Source organism: Rhinolophus sinicus, chromosome 17 (assembly GCF_057876585.1).
Source record: "Rhinolophus sinicus isolate RSI-liver-muscle chromosome 17, RSI-T2T, whole genome shotgun sequence".
NCBI classification, from domain to species: Eukaryota; Metazoa; Chordata; class Mammalia; order Chiroptera; family Rhinolophidae; genus Rhinolophus; species Rhinolophus sinicus.
The window spans coordinates 152,194,695-152,207,046 of record NC_142517.1 but is presented as its reverse complement, the minus strand read 5'-3'; the positions used below and the strand labels follow the sequence as shown (position 1 = coordinate 152,207,046).

Genomic DNA, 12,352 nt, shown 5'->3' with positions numbered 1-12,352 from the left:
ACCCTTTGGCCTTATGTTAAAAATTTGTAAAAACAAAACAAAACAACTTTTTGACCCTGAAATAACCCTTTTAGAAATTTATGTGGAGGAAATAATTATAGATGTATGCAAATATTATCCACAGAGATGTTCATCATAGTATTGTTTATAATGTAGGAAAATTAGAAACCACCAAATATAGTGTTAGAAAACTTGTTAGATAAACTATGGTGCACTATATAGTAATTAAAATAATTCTGTTGACAAGATTTAATGACATGGTAAATATTTGTGACATATTTTAAATGAAAAGTGTAGCTCACAATGACAGGTGTCATGTATTCAAACTATTTTTAATATATATTATTGCATAGAAAAATATGCTGTAAGGATATTTAACAACGGTTATCTCTAACTGGCTGAATTATGGGTGGTTTTTATTTTATTATATTATTTCCATAACTTCCACAACAAACAATAGTTTTATAATCAGAAATAATGTTATAAAATAAAGTACTTTAAACAAATGTTTATGATGCAGACATTGAAATTTATGTTTTTCCTCAAGTGATAATTGTTTTGGGTTCCTTTGTGCAGTTTAGGCATAATCCCAGGTCAGATTCTAATAAATCATTAGAATTGAAATTATATGTTGATTTTGTAAAAAGGAGCAATCTTTTGCTAGACAAAATCACAGAGCTAAAATACGATATTTTTATTTTAAAAAATGAAACAAATGACTTATAATTTTAAGAATTCAATTATCATTATATGCATTTGAGATTAAATGGCTCTCTCCTTCAAATTATATAATCCAGCTACATTTTTGGCTTAATGGGAACACCAAAAAGTATAGTTTTGTAAATTTAGTACTCAGAATTAAATAATTTTTAATAAAAATTTTTGAAATAGCTTTCCATATACTATCCCTAGAGAACAAGTCATACCATAAAATATGGCAAATAATTTCTAGGAAAAGTCTTCATTTGTTCTTTCTAGAAAATGCTGATTTGTTGATTTGGTGGCAAACATATATGCACATATTATATTGAAAGTAAAATAAATGTGAACTTAATGAAATATTAAAATTTTGAAATGTAAAGAAGTTGGTTAAAACTATCTTCTTGTTCATATATCCTTCTTTCATTTGCTACTTATGTTAGTAAAACAAACTTTGCATAATCCTCAAATAGTTAATACAAGCCTTTAAAAGACTCCCAAGTAACAAATATCTTATGTGATCTTCTTTTAGGATCTGATTTTAGGCATAACTAATCTGGCTGGCAGTATAAGCAACAACCTGAATGACATGTAAACAGAAGGGGGTAAATTCCAAGTGCTATTCATTTTCCATAACCCAGATGCCTTTTTAAAGCCTCCTTGCGTGCTCCATCTAAAACCGGGTGCTGTTCCCAAAGGAGAAAACACTGCCCTCCAGTGGTCGTCATTGGAAAAAATGGAAATAATTTCAGGTACCATAATTGCAGCATTTATATGAAACACCGTGTATTTATCTAATCTCATTTGTAGCGATATTTCTTAAGCTGAAACCTATGTCTACAACCAAACATAAGGACAAAACCTCCCAATTCAATTCTAATCTATAGATAGTTACTCCAGTTAAACAGAAATATTAGCTAGGAGAAACGCTTATGGCATTCTGACCCAAAAGCTGACCGTTTATTTAACTATCATAATTGGATGATGCTAGCCACCTATAGCTTCTCAGTTTCCAGATAAGGAAGAAGAGATTTCATGTCTATGTTTCCCTTGTTGGCCAATTTTTTAGCTAAAAGACATTTAAAATTGTACAGCAGGCAGAACCCCAGGGGACCGAACAGTGTTCCAACATCCTTAAAGGCTTCCTATCTCTTGAAACACCAAATTCTCCCTCCTGTTTCTTAAACTAACCAAAGTAGGCAAAAGCAATTTTAAAAAGTCTTTGTGTCTAGCATTGGAACTTTCTCATATTTCACACCATTATATAAATGTCACTCTAACCTATATGTATCACAAATGCTACGCTAAATTAGGGCCAAATTTGCAACCTAGTTTAACTGGGTTTCCTCTTTTTGCAAATGCAGTTTTTGTGTCTGCATTTAGCAATGCATACAAAACTGTCCGTGCAGCAAACTGCTTCGAATTGCTAAAATTGAGGTTGGATGTGTAGATCGCCTGAGTCTTTCTGCATGTGCCAAAGCAATCCTGTTTCTAGTCCTATAAAGATTTCCTAATCAAAAGGACCTCAACTACACTGCTAAAGTCTTGGACTACTTCATTGACTCTTTCTGATTTAGTAAAGGAAAAATGGAGTTTTAAGAAGGGAGACATGGTTTTCTAACCTCCATCCCTCAATCCTTCAGACACCAGAGTGGAATGCCTCACATGGCAAGGGAGCTCCACATCCATAGGGGCTCATCCATTACTAGATATGTGACTTAGACTTAGCCTCATTTGCCCCATCAGTAAAATAAAGACAATAACGCTGGTCTCAGCAGGGGGTTATTACGATTGAATGAGGGAATACATGTCAAGTGTCTATCACAGAGAAAGTACTTAACCAAGAAATTGTTATTATTATTCTATCACCATCACTTCTTAGACTGTTAATCCAATGGCCAACTAAATATCCTAGAGGCACGACTTTTTAAAAATATTACCCTTTCAACAACTGAAGTAAAGGCTACTCATTCAGTTTACTATTATATAAAAAATGTCCTGAGATATAGTCTTCAAAACAAATGCCCTGTGCTAAGATAAAATATTTTAATATCATATTGCTCAAATATAACACATTTAAATAGGAATCAATTTTTTCTTCTTTTCATTTCTTTTCACAGAAGGTGGTATCTATTATATATTCATCTGGATCCACAAAGCGCTTTAGAATTAAAAAATGACAAATATAAAAATTATAAGTATTATGAAAGTGGTATAGGAATTAGACATATTTGCATATATTGTAGTGAATTATAAAGTCTCTGGGCTTGAGAATGTAGAGTTCCAGAACCACCCCTGTTCTGGTTATTTAACTCAACTTAGAAAATGTATACTTCAGAAAAGAAATATTGTTTCCTTTAGGAGATCAATACACACTCCCTTCAGATGAAGAAAAATCTACAAATATATTGTAATGAATACATGGCTTCCCCTTTTTTACTAACTGTGGTAACAAATTTTTACTGAGCCATGGTCCCACGTCTTCATCTCTTCCCACTGTGTACACCTGCAGCATTATAATACGTAGTTTCTATTTGGATAAGTTCACTGAGTGCTGTCTTCACTATCCATGACATCTCACCAATCACCTCATGATACTTTGTGTCATTCAACATAGAATCTTTGATTAATCAAAACAGTTCTTATAACTCAAACGGTTTATGACTGCAAACAGTAGAATATACTAAATTGAGACTATAACAATGCTTTGATAAATATCCAATATTTATCAAACTTTAGACAATTTTGAGATGAAGTTCCACTTACAGATGGAAGAAAGTTAAGTCCAGCTGGAGACTGCAATAGTGAATATGTGTTCATTGAAGCCCATACATAAGTATTATCTATGCATCAACAAATGCAAAGAAAATAAACTTTGGTTATAACAGTTATAGCTAATCTACATTAATCTGAAATTTTGACAAGAAAACATGAATTTGTGACAAACATTTTGAATTTTTAAAAACGGCATCATATTTGTAACAGTACCAAAATAATCTAAAGTCAGAATACTTTTTCTGGGTATAATTATATTATTATAATTCTCTACCTTGACAGATGACAATTTTAGAAAACTCTAAATACAATTTCTAGTATATGCACTAAAATAACATGTAACAGATAGACACCTCACCATAGTATAAGTAACACATTCGAATTTAGTAATTTATTTTCCAGGTGGAAACGAGGCTTCTTGGAAGACTTCAAACTATGCCAAATGGTCTGATTTTACCACAGAGGTAGGCACTAAAGGACTAATGTTACTTCTGTGTAATCTTTGTTAACTACATTTTACATGCAAATGTCTACATAACCATGTTAATGAAGTTATAGAGAAGGAAAGAAAATTGGCATTCCCATTGTTCTGTTTTATTCAAAAGCAACTTCTCAATTGACTTGCTACATCATTTTAAACCACTTTTCATTTAGTCACAAGAATAAAGAAAAGTCTAACAATGCATTCAAATCAACCACATATCAAGAAAAATAATACTTACGAATAAAATTTAGGCTTGACAACTTTTCTCTCGTTCCTTATAATCTTCAGAACATAGAATACTTCTGGAATCAGACAAAAAAAGTTTTGTTAATCATAAATATTTAGAAAAGTGCCATCTACTGACCCAGAGTTGGTTATTTAGAGGAAGGGGCTTTTGTCCTTCTGATTAGGGGGCTCAAATCTCTCTGTACTTCAAATGGGACTGGATGCTTAACTGACAGTTACTTAAAATCTTTTTCCCAAGAAATACAAACAAATGTATTTAAATTCCACATGGATGAATTTCCTGTTAAAAATTTGACATTCAAGCTTCAAAACCTATATTGGCAATGAGAGTAGATGGTATCCTTTCAACCAGAATATTAATAACCTATAACTTGTCTTTGATTATAAAGTATCCCTAGGGTGTAAGAAAAAGAGTGTTTTGAAACTAAAGTCACACTTGATTTGCAACAAAACTGAAAGTACTAACGCCAGAAGTATAGGTGATAAAAGGAGAAAAAGGCAGAAATAATGGTCAAAACTCTGCACTTATGGTACATGTTACAAGCCAGGATTGATACAATCTCATCCCAAAACATCTAGAAAAATAAAGCAAAATAAAACCTCCTTCACTCTTACACATTGAAGGGAATCAGGATCCTGACCCAAATTTCAAACTCCCGGAACTTGGAAATATCTGTAAAAACCCAACCATCGACGTTTCTGAAACCTACCACATCCCAGAATAGGCAGATCTTCAACCATGGAAATATGACTATTAAGAATTCACAGATTTTCTGAAACAATTGCTAATCACCCCACTCCCATGCTAGAGGGAGAAGACTCAAAGCATTAGGGGAAAAAAGCCTGCTGTGAAAATGCCAGGGCCTTCTTGGGGTTTAAGTTGTTAACCTAATCCCAGCCACAACTATGGTGGAACTGTATCAGGGAAACAGTGTACTTGTGTGTAAGAACTGGGGTGGGGAGGGGGGGACCAGAATGTTGAGAACTTTAACAAATTCATATGATTTTTTTTTCTTTAAACATTTGAGAGTGTTGTGTTTATACATGCTGGGCAACAGAAACCATAAATCTTGCTGGATTTCTGCAAACTGCTGCATGGAGCCTACAAGCAGCCTCCCTGTCAATGGAAGAGACAGACAGAAATCAAGAGAGAGTTAGGCAGCACCCCCAGGCTGCAAAGCTTGTTCCTACTGAGAGCTGCAGTGGAAGGAGATGATGACATCCAGAACAAAATGTCTTCTCCACCAGGATGCTAAAGCTCTTGCTTTGTGACCTCGGTGTATAGAATGAATGATCAATGGAAAGAACTTAATCGCCCTCTTTGCTGGAACCAAAATATAAGAGCTTTTTAGTTATTTTTAAACTTCTTCCTGTAGAGTCCATTGTTGTGTTCCATGACACAGACAAAACTCAGCAAGACAACAAAGACTTGATCTGCAGGAGAAGGAAATAAAGAGCAAGTCCTCTCTGGAGGGTAATTAATCCTTAGTTATTCATCCTAGAAGTCCCAGTTACTGTTAAGGTTAATGTTCAGGTAGCTTCTTTCTATTTTCTTTTAAAAAATTTTTTAACATTTTTTCCCCAGAATGTTATACTATTAATTGCCAATTTGCATATGTGTGCAGCTGCTGTTTTGGCTCTGAACTCAATCCGATAAGCTTGCTGGAGGTATCGCAGAGCACTTGGCAGCTTTCCTATTTGAAAAGAAAGCCTCTCCCCGCTACAGAACAGCTGATCGTCTATCAGCGATAGACCCTGATGGCGTGAATTACAATTACACTACTTTTCACACTAAATCTGGGTGATAGCTACTTGGAAAGAAGTTTCATCATTTTTTACCACAAACTGGAAAAAGAATTACATGGTCATGCTGTGCTTTTAAAGGCAGTTTGGTTCACTTTTGTCTATTTAACACCTAATTCCAAGAAGTCCATAGGCATCCAGAGATCTGAATGGCGCGTAATGAATTCACTGTTTAGATTGAAGATTTTAAAAATCTACCTCAAATTACATTTATTAACAAGGCGACCAGGAAGTGTTAAAGTTGTTAGACGCTTCATTTATTAAATAATTTGTGGGTATTTTCAGTTGTCATATCTAGAGTCATGGGGTTTGCTTATTTTTTTTTTTAATTAGCAATCCAAAACAATGCTACTGCAATTTAACAATTCATCACATAATCTTGGGCTCTTCAGTTCAGCTGTGAATGTTAGATAATTCAGATTGTTATTTTGATCTGTTTATAAGTGATTTGGGTTGCATTGTGCTGCGAGGAGAATTGCAGCAGCCGAGGCAGACCTTTCTCATCTGTCTTGAATTGCTCAGGAGAGATGAGGGGCCTTCCAAAGATGCATTTTGGGAGTTTAGCGTCTAGCAGCAGGAAACAAGTGATTGGGGCAGGGGACACTAATAATTACTTGATTTATTATCATTACTTCGTTAACTTCCTTATTAATTTACATTTCTTGTCTGCTTGGAAAACTGCGGAAGGACATCTTTGCCAAGTGCATCTTATTAGAATCCTACATCTCTCTCATTTTCTGGGTAGTTAGAGCGTACCTTCTTTCCTCTTCTTGCAAGAACCCACCAATCACCAGAAAATGTAAGAGGCCCCCAAACAGCCCTCTTCTTTCTCTCACTCTTCCTTCAGATCTCTTCCCCTCCCATCTTGACATTTAAATACATTTGTTTAAAAAAAAAAAATGAACAAGAGTTAAACCCACCTCAAGCAGCATAAGTGGAACACACTCATCCTGACGTAGATAACCTAAGAGAAAAATAGATTTTGTTTTCCTTTTTTAGTCTCTAGCTTTATTAGATTTCTCACTCTCACAGATTATCCGAAGACTACCCATTGATTGATCGCCCGTAGAGCTGCATTTGGTGTAAAGAAAAAACTCACAGCTTTATTGGCTCCCAGGAGACAAAACAAACAGTACAAGATATTCATATTAATGCAAACAATGCAACAAATGAGGGGAAGAATCGCCCGGCTGAAGCGAGGCGCAGCGCGGCGCGGCCGGGGGCCAGGAAAGGCCTGGGCGCCCCCCGCACCGTAGCCGAGGTTTCCCGGCCTCCGCGACCCCGAGTGCTCGGAGCAGTCGGTGGCCCGCGCCGCTCGCCGGGCACAGGGGTCCGGGGCCCAGGCGCCAGGGCTCCCGGCCTCGCCGGCTCCAGCAGGCAGCGGGCGGGACAGTCCCGCGAAGGCGCCGGTAGGCGGCCTCCAATCCAGGCCTCAGGGAAGGGCCTGTCTCAGGCCCTCACCCACCCGCAGAGCAGGGCTGCAAGGGCCCTAAAGCCCACCGTGCTTTCTCCTTTCCCTAACGTGCGCCTCCGGGGGCTCAACTCCCGAGTCTCGGTTTCCCTTTACACCTGGGCCCCATGTGGGAGTGATGAATTCCCGGAGTGTCTCCTGACTCACCTGAGGCAGCCTAGGAGGAGAGGCAAGAAAGACGCCAGGGAACTCTGTGGAAGGGAGGGAGCGGTGTGATTCGCATTCCCTCTCTTTGAAAAGCTCACATTATCATGGAGGAGACTATATAAACACATTTAAACACAATACAAAACATTGTATAATCAAAAGCTAGGGGAGTAGTACGTACAGCGAATGTTGAAAGATATTTTAAGAGGCCCTGAGACTTTCCCTGCAGAATGAGAAACGAAGAAAGAAAATTCCAGACCCAAAAAAGGATATTTGCCCTACACCCAATCACTGCCTCTACGACCCTTCTCCCCAAAACCCACAAAAAGCAAAAAGCTGTTAAGTAAGACTTAATTTCACATCTTGATAGTCAATGATATATTAAAAGTAGGGTTGCCAAATATTGCATAGGACATACCTGGTAAAAAATTATTCGTTGTTTATTTGAAATTCAAATTCAATTGGGCATCCTGTATTTTTATTTGCTAAATGTGGCTATCATACCTAAAAAAATACTTTACTGAAGAAACCGTACAAGAATCAAGGCTCATTCTCTGATGTATATCAGGAAACTCAGGACATTTTTATTGGGACTTTGCCTTTGAAAGGAAATGAGTCACCCCCACAGCATACTTTTCCAAGCACATGTAGGATGGAGGAGGAAGAAATGACTGAAACGCTAGGAAATGTCCTTATATTTTGGAGGAAGTGGCAGTGTCATTGTTGTCTAGAAAACGGACCAGCGTTTCTTCCCTGAGGCTGGCTCCTTTCCAAGCTAGTACAGTAGATGGTACCTTGGCATGTCTGAAAGCAGAGTGGCCATTACTATGGTACTCCTATGTCAAGATTATGTATTTTTTCTGAACTCTTACTATGGAGCCACATTACTCATTGGTATTTATTATATTTTGAAAGAAACAAAGTTGGGACTTGAAAACTTCACAGACAGAAGGACAGAGCAAAATCTGCTTTGAAGTTCATCAAATGCTCTAACCCACAAATAGATCTCATCCAGGCCTTGTAGATGCTGAAAGGAAAGATTTTCCAAGTGTCAATGGTAAAACCTCAGGAAAAAACAAACAAAACAGGGGTCTTTGCATATTGGAGTGCGAGGGGTGTGTGTGTGTGTGTGTGTGTGTGTGTGTGTGTGTGTGCTGCTTAACTGAGGAAACCTGCTGCAGGCATTTCTTCCTCTGTCTTGGTTAGAGAAGCTTTTTCAAGGAAGCTTTATCACCCTTACTGATCCTTTGGACTCCCAGGGAGCTTGGTTCCTTTTGCTTGAAGTTGTATGAATACACCCACACAGGATGCCCCTTTCTCACTGGCAATTAATGCAATTTAACAACTTTAAAAAGGAGAGACTGCTTGTCTAACGAGAGCTGCTTTCAGAGTAGATTCACCAAGAGTCGAGGAAAGATAATAATAATATAATGCCCAGACCTCCTGTGGAGCCTCAAGGCTGTCGCAAGACAAGTGAAGGCCAACTCTTGAACCAAATGAAATCTTTGTTTGCTTTAGAGAATGCTCTAGTTCCAGTTTAATAGTTTCAGAAAATACATAGGCGCCCTTCCAGTTCATACTGGTTTACTTTTTTTTTATTTCCCATATAACCTTTGTTTTAGAATTTGGAGTGTTAAAAACTTAGCATTGTGTTTTCGGTGTTATGGTGATGCTTAACTCCATGCTTTAGAGGTACAAATCTTTTTTTGCCTTCTTTCTGGTCTTAGTTGGTATCTCAAGCTTCAAAAATAAGTTCTAACACTGGCTGTTCCCTCATTGGGGCAGGCAGTGAGAAAGGCTCAACACTCAGTGTGCTAAGGTGCTACTTCCTCCCAGCAAAAATGTTTTGGGCCCTTGTTGGGGGTTGATAATTGATAACCCATAAATAATACACCTCACTGGTCAAGGAATGTCAGCCTCCCTACTGTCTCTGTGGTTTAAGCTAACGATTAGTCTCTCTGTAGAAAAGACTTCTGATACAATGATTTAGGCTTCCTCTGAAGCCAAGTACAAAGCCAATGAAAAAGTGTATCTTTTTGAAGTGAGGGATTATTATGAAAAAAATAGCGGATTCCAAGGCACAAGAGCTTGAGTTGGGTTCTAGCTATTTGAGTGGGTTTGAAGGACTCATTCTGTTTATTCATTGGTTTGCTTATTTATTTGTTTGTTTGTTTTTAAGGTGGGCACAGCTCACACAGGCCCATGCAGGGGAACAAACCCGCAACCTTGGTATTAATAGCAACATGTTCCAACCAACTGAGCTAACCGGCCACCCGGTAGATTCATTCTCTTTAGACCCAGTTTTGTTTTGTCCACACAAAAACAACATTGGATTATGTGATCTTTAAGATTTTGATATGTCTAAAACAATTATTCTTTGAATTAATTAATAAGCGACAACTCCTCTTTTGTATATTGCTTCCAAAGGATATAAGCAAGATATTTTAAAAGCTTATTCACGATATAGCCCTAAATAACAAAGGAAGCATGGGCATACTCCAGGTTATCCAGGCATTCGAGATTCCAAGGAGATGTTCAAATGAGGGATACCAGTTCAACATCAAGGGGTTCCATAATCAGGTGCAAATACTCTGGAGAAGTGTGAGTGACCTAAACGCAAACAACCTTGTACAGATAGGACAAGGAAATAACGTATTTGAGAATTTATACTCCAGTCCTATTTGGGGATTGAGATTTCAGAAAGAAGAGGATTGCAATAAAGAGAAAGCTAAAGCTATTAAGTAAACATCAACGTAACATCGTTCTGAATATTGTAGTGTTTGCTGCACTTTGACTGTACCAATTCACTCACGAGGAACTCTGAGGCTGGAGGACGTTAGCAATCTAGTTGAAACTGGTTCTAGAACTGACCTAAGAAAATTGCTTCCCTATATCCTATCAGTGTTATAAGGTGATGTGGCTTTTAATGTGAGGCCCTCCTTGAATTGTAAGCTCCAACAAGCTTTCGCTAAACAGACTTCATTCACATTCTGAATCTGGTTTTTGTCTCACACATATTAAATTTTACAAAACAGAAAGAAACAATAGAGCTTATTAGGAAAAACTTGTTTTGAATAGTAAATTAAGCTTAATGGAAATAGGCACATGTTTTAGCACGGGTTTTCCCCCCTTTTTTACCAATTGAACATTTACATCTTTTTCAATGTGCTGTGATTTTCCCCTTAAGTCTTAAGCTGGCACCACACACTTCCAAGAGACTTACATCACTTGTATCTACTGCGAGAAATCATTGTAATACTGTGGATTCCAAATACATAGCTTTCCAAAAAAGAAAACAAGAGAGATTTAAGCAATCACCCCTAAACTGTATTAATCAAATCATTGTGGCATTCTAAGAACCCAAGGAACCACCTAACTTCAAAGACAGTGTAAATCACCTGTCAGTTCTGACTGGGTTCAAATTATGCCCCTTTCTTGGAGAAGGGAAAACTGTTCCTTCAGAGATACACCTGATTAGACGGTTTGTTACTAAGAGATATGCCCCAGGTGGAGGCATCTTCAAAGCCAATATATTTTCTTTATAACTGGTGTCAAATTGATGTATATATTAAAAAATCTTGGAAATTGATCTCAAAAAGGAAGTAACAGCCCAATGAGCCATATGTTCAGGGAACCTAACAGGTTTCCACTGGGACCAAATTTCACTTCACCTTTTTGTCCTTATGTGCAAATAAAAACTTATCGGTAAATACACCATTAAAACCATCATGCAAATTTGTGCAGTCTACAGACTGAGAAGAAATTACACTAAACCCATAACAACCCAGTTGTTGAAAGGTAATGAATTTGATTAGATATTAAAAAATACATAACATAGAATTGAACTAAATTTATTTGAACTCTATAGGTTCACTGCTTCAGAGAGACTTTGCTTCTATAGAATTGGTTCATGAAGAAAAGGCTGATGAATAGTTAATAAATTGCTTAATTTTGATGCTGATAGAGCATGAGTCTCCAAGTTTACATCAATAAATGTAAAGTTAATTTTTCCCCCTGTTAGATAGGTTGTTATTTTAACAGATTCAGATGCCAGAGAGTTTTCTAAATGCCAGACGATACTCCAGCACTGGAAAGTCTGTGATGCACTAAGGGCAGAGAGGCCTACTTAGTGGTTTTCAAAGAGTGGAAACCAAAAAGCATTAACATTTATTTACACACAATTCTTTATATAATGCTTTTAAGAATTCTCCATTTAAAAACTGTTAAACATTCTGTACTATTTTAGTAGGTCCTAACAATTTTACATTCAGCTGTTGTATTGGTATGCCTGGGCATAGTCTAAAAGCAAAAAATGATTCACTCTGTGTAGTTTTTCATTTGATTAGATCAATAATGATGATATAAAATACCAAAATTTACTTGTGATTTTTATTTTCGATTTTGTGCTGCACTTTTATTATGAAACATTACAAACAGGAAGGGTAGAGAGAATATCAGCGAAACCCTCATGCACATACGAAGCTTTATCAAATCTTCACATTTTCAAGCAATTTAAAGGAATGATTGGGTGTTTAAAGTTATGCAATGATAAAGGTCAGAAGGAAAAAAAATCCTATAGCATGGATTATTTTTCAGCTGCTTTCCTTTTCCATCTATGGCTTGGGGGAAGGAAGTTTTATGTTAATTTAGACACCTAGTTAACTAAATAGCAGGGAACCCGGTGAGAAGGAATTGTATTCGCATTCAGTCCAAATTCCTACCAGTTC

The 12,352-nt window shown here is 37.0% G+C and overlaps 1 long non-coding RNA gene across 4 annotated transcripts in view; it reads right to left on the bottom strand.

Moving 5' to 3' along the window:
• Nucleotides 1–8,200, bottom strand: part of LOC109445267 (uncharacterized) — a 44,121-nt gene extending 35,921 nt beyond the window's left edge. For all 4 annotated transcript variants that reach the window (XR_016019778.1, XR_016019779.1, XR_016019777.1 and 1 more), the window contains exons 1-4: nt 7,626–8,200; nt 6,928–6,971; nt 4,197–4,260; nt 3,466–3,542 (exon numbers count right to left, since the gene is read on the bottom strand). This is a non-coding gene — a long non-coding RNA (uncharacterized LOC109445267). The remainder of the gene's footprint in view (nt 1–3,465; nt 3,543–4,196; nt 4,261–6,927; nt 6,972–7,625) is intronic.
• Between the last annotated feature and the right edge of the window lie 4,152 nt (nt 8,201–12,352).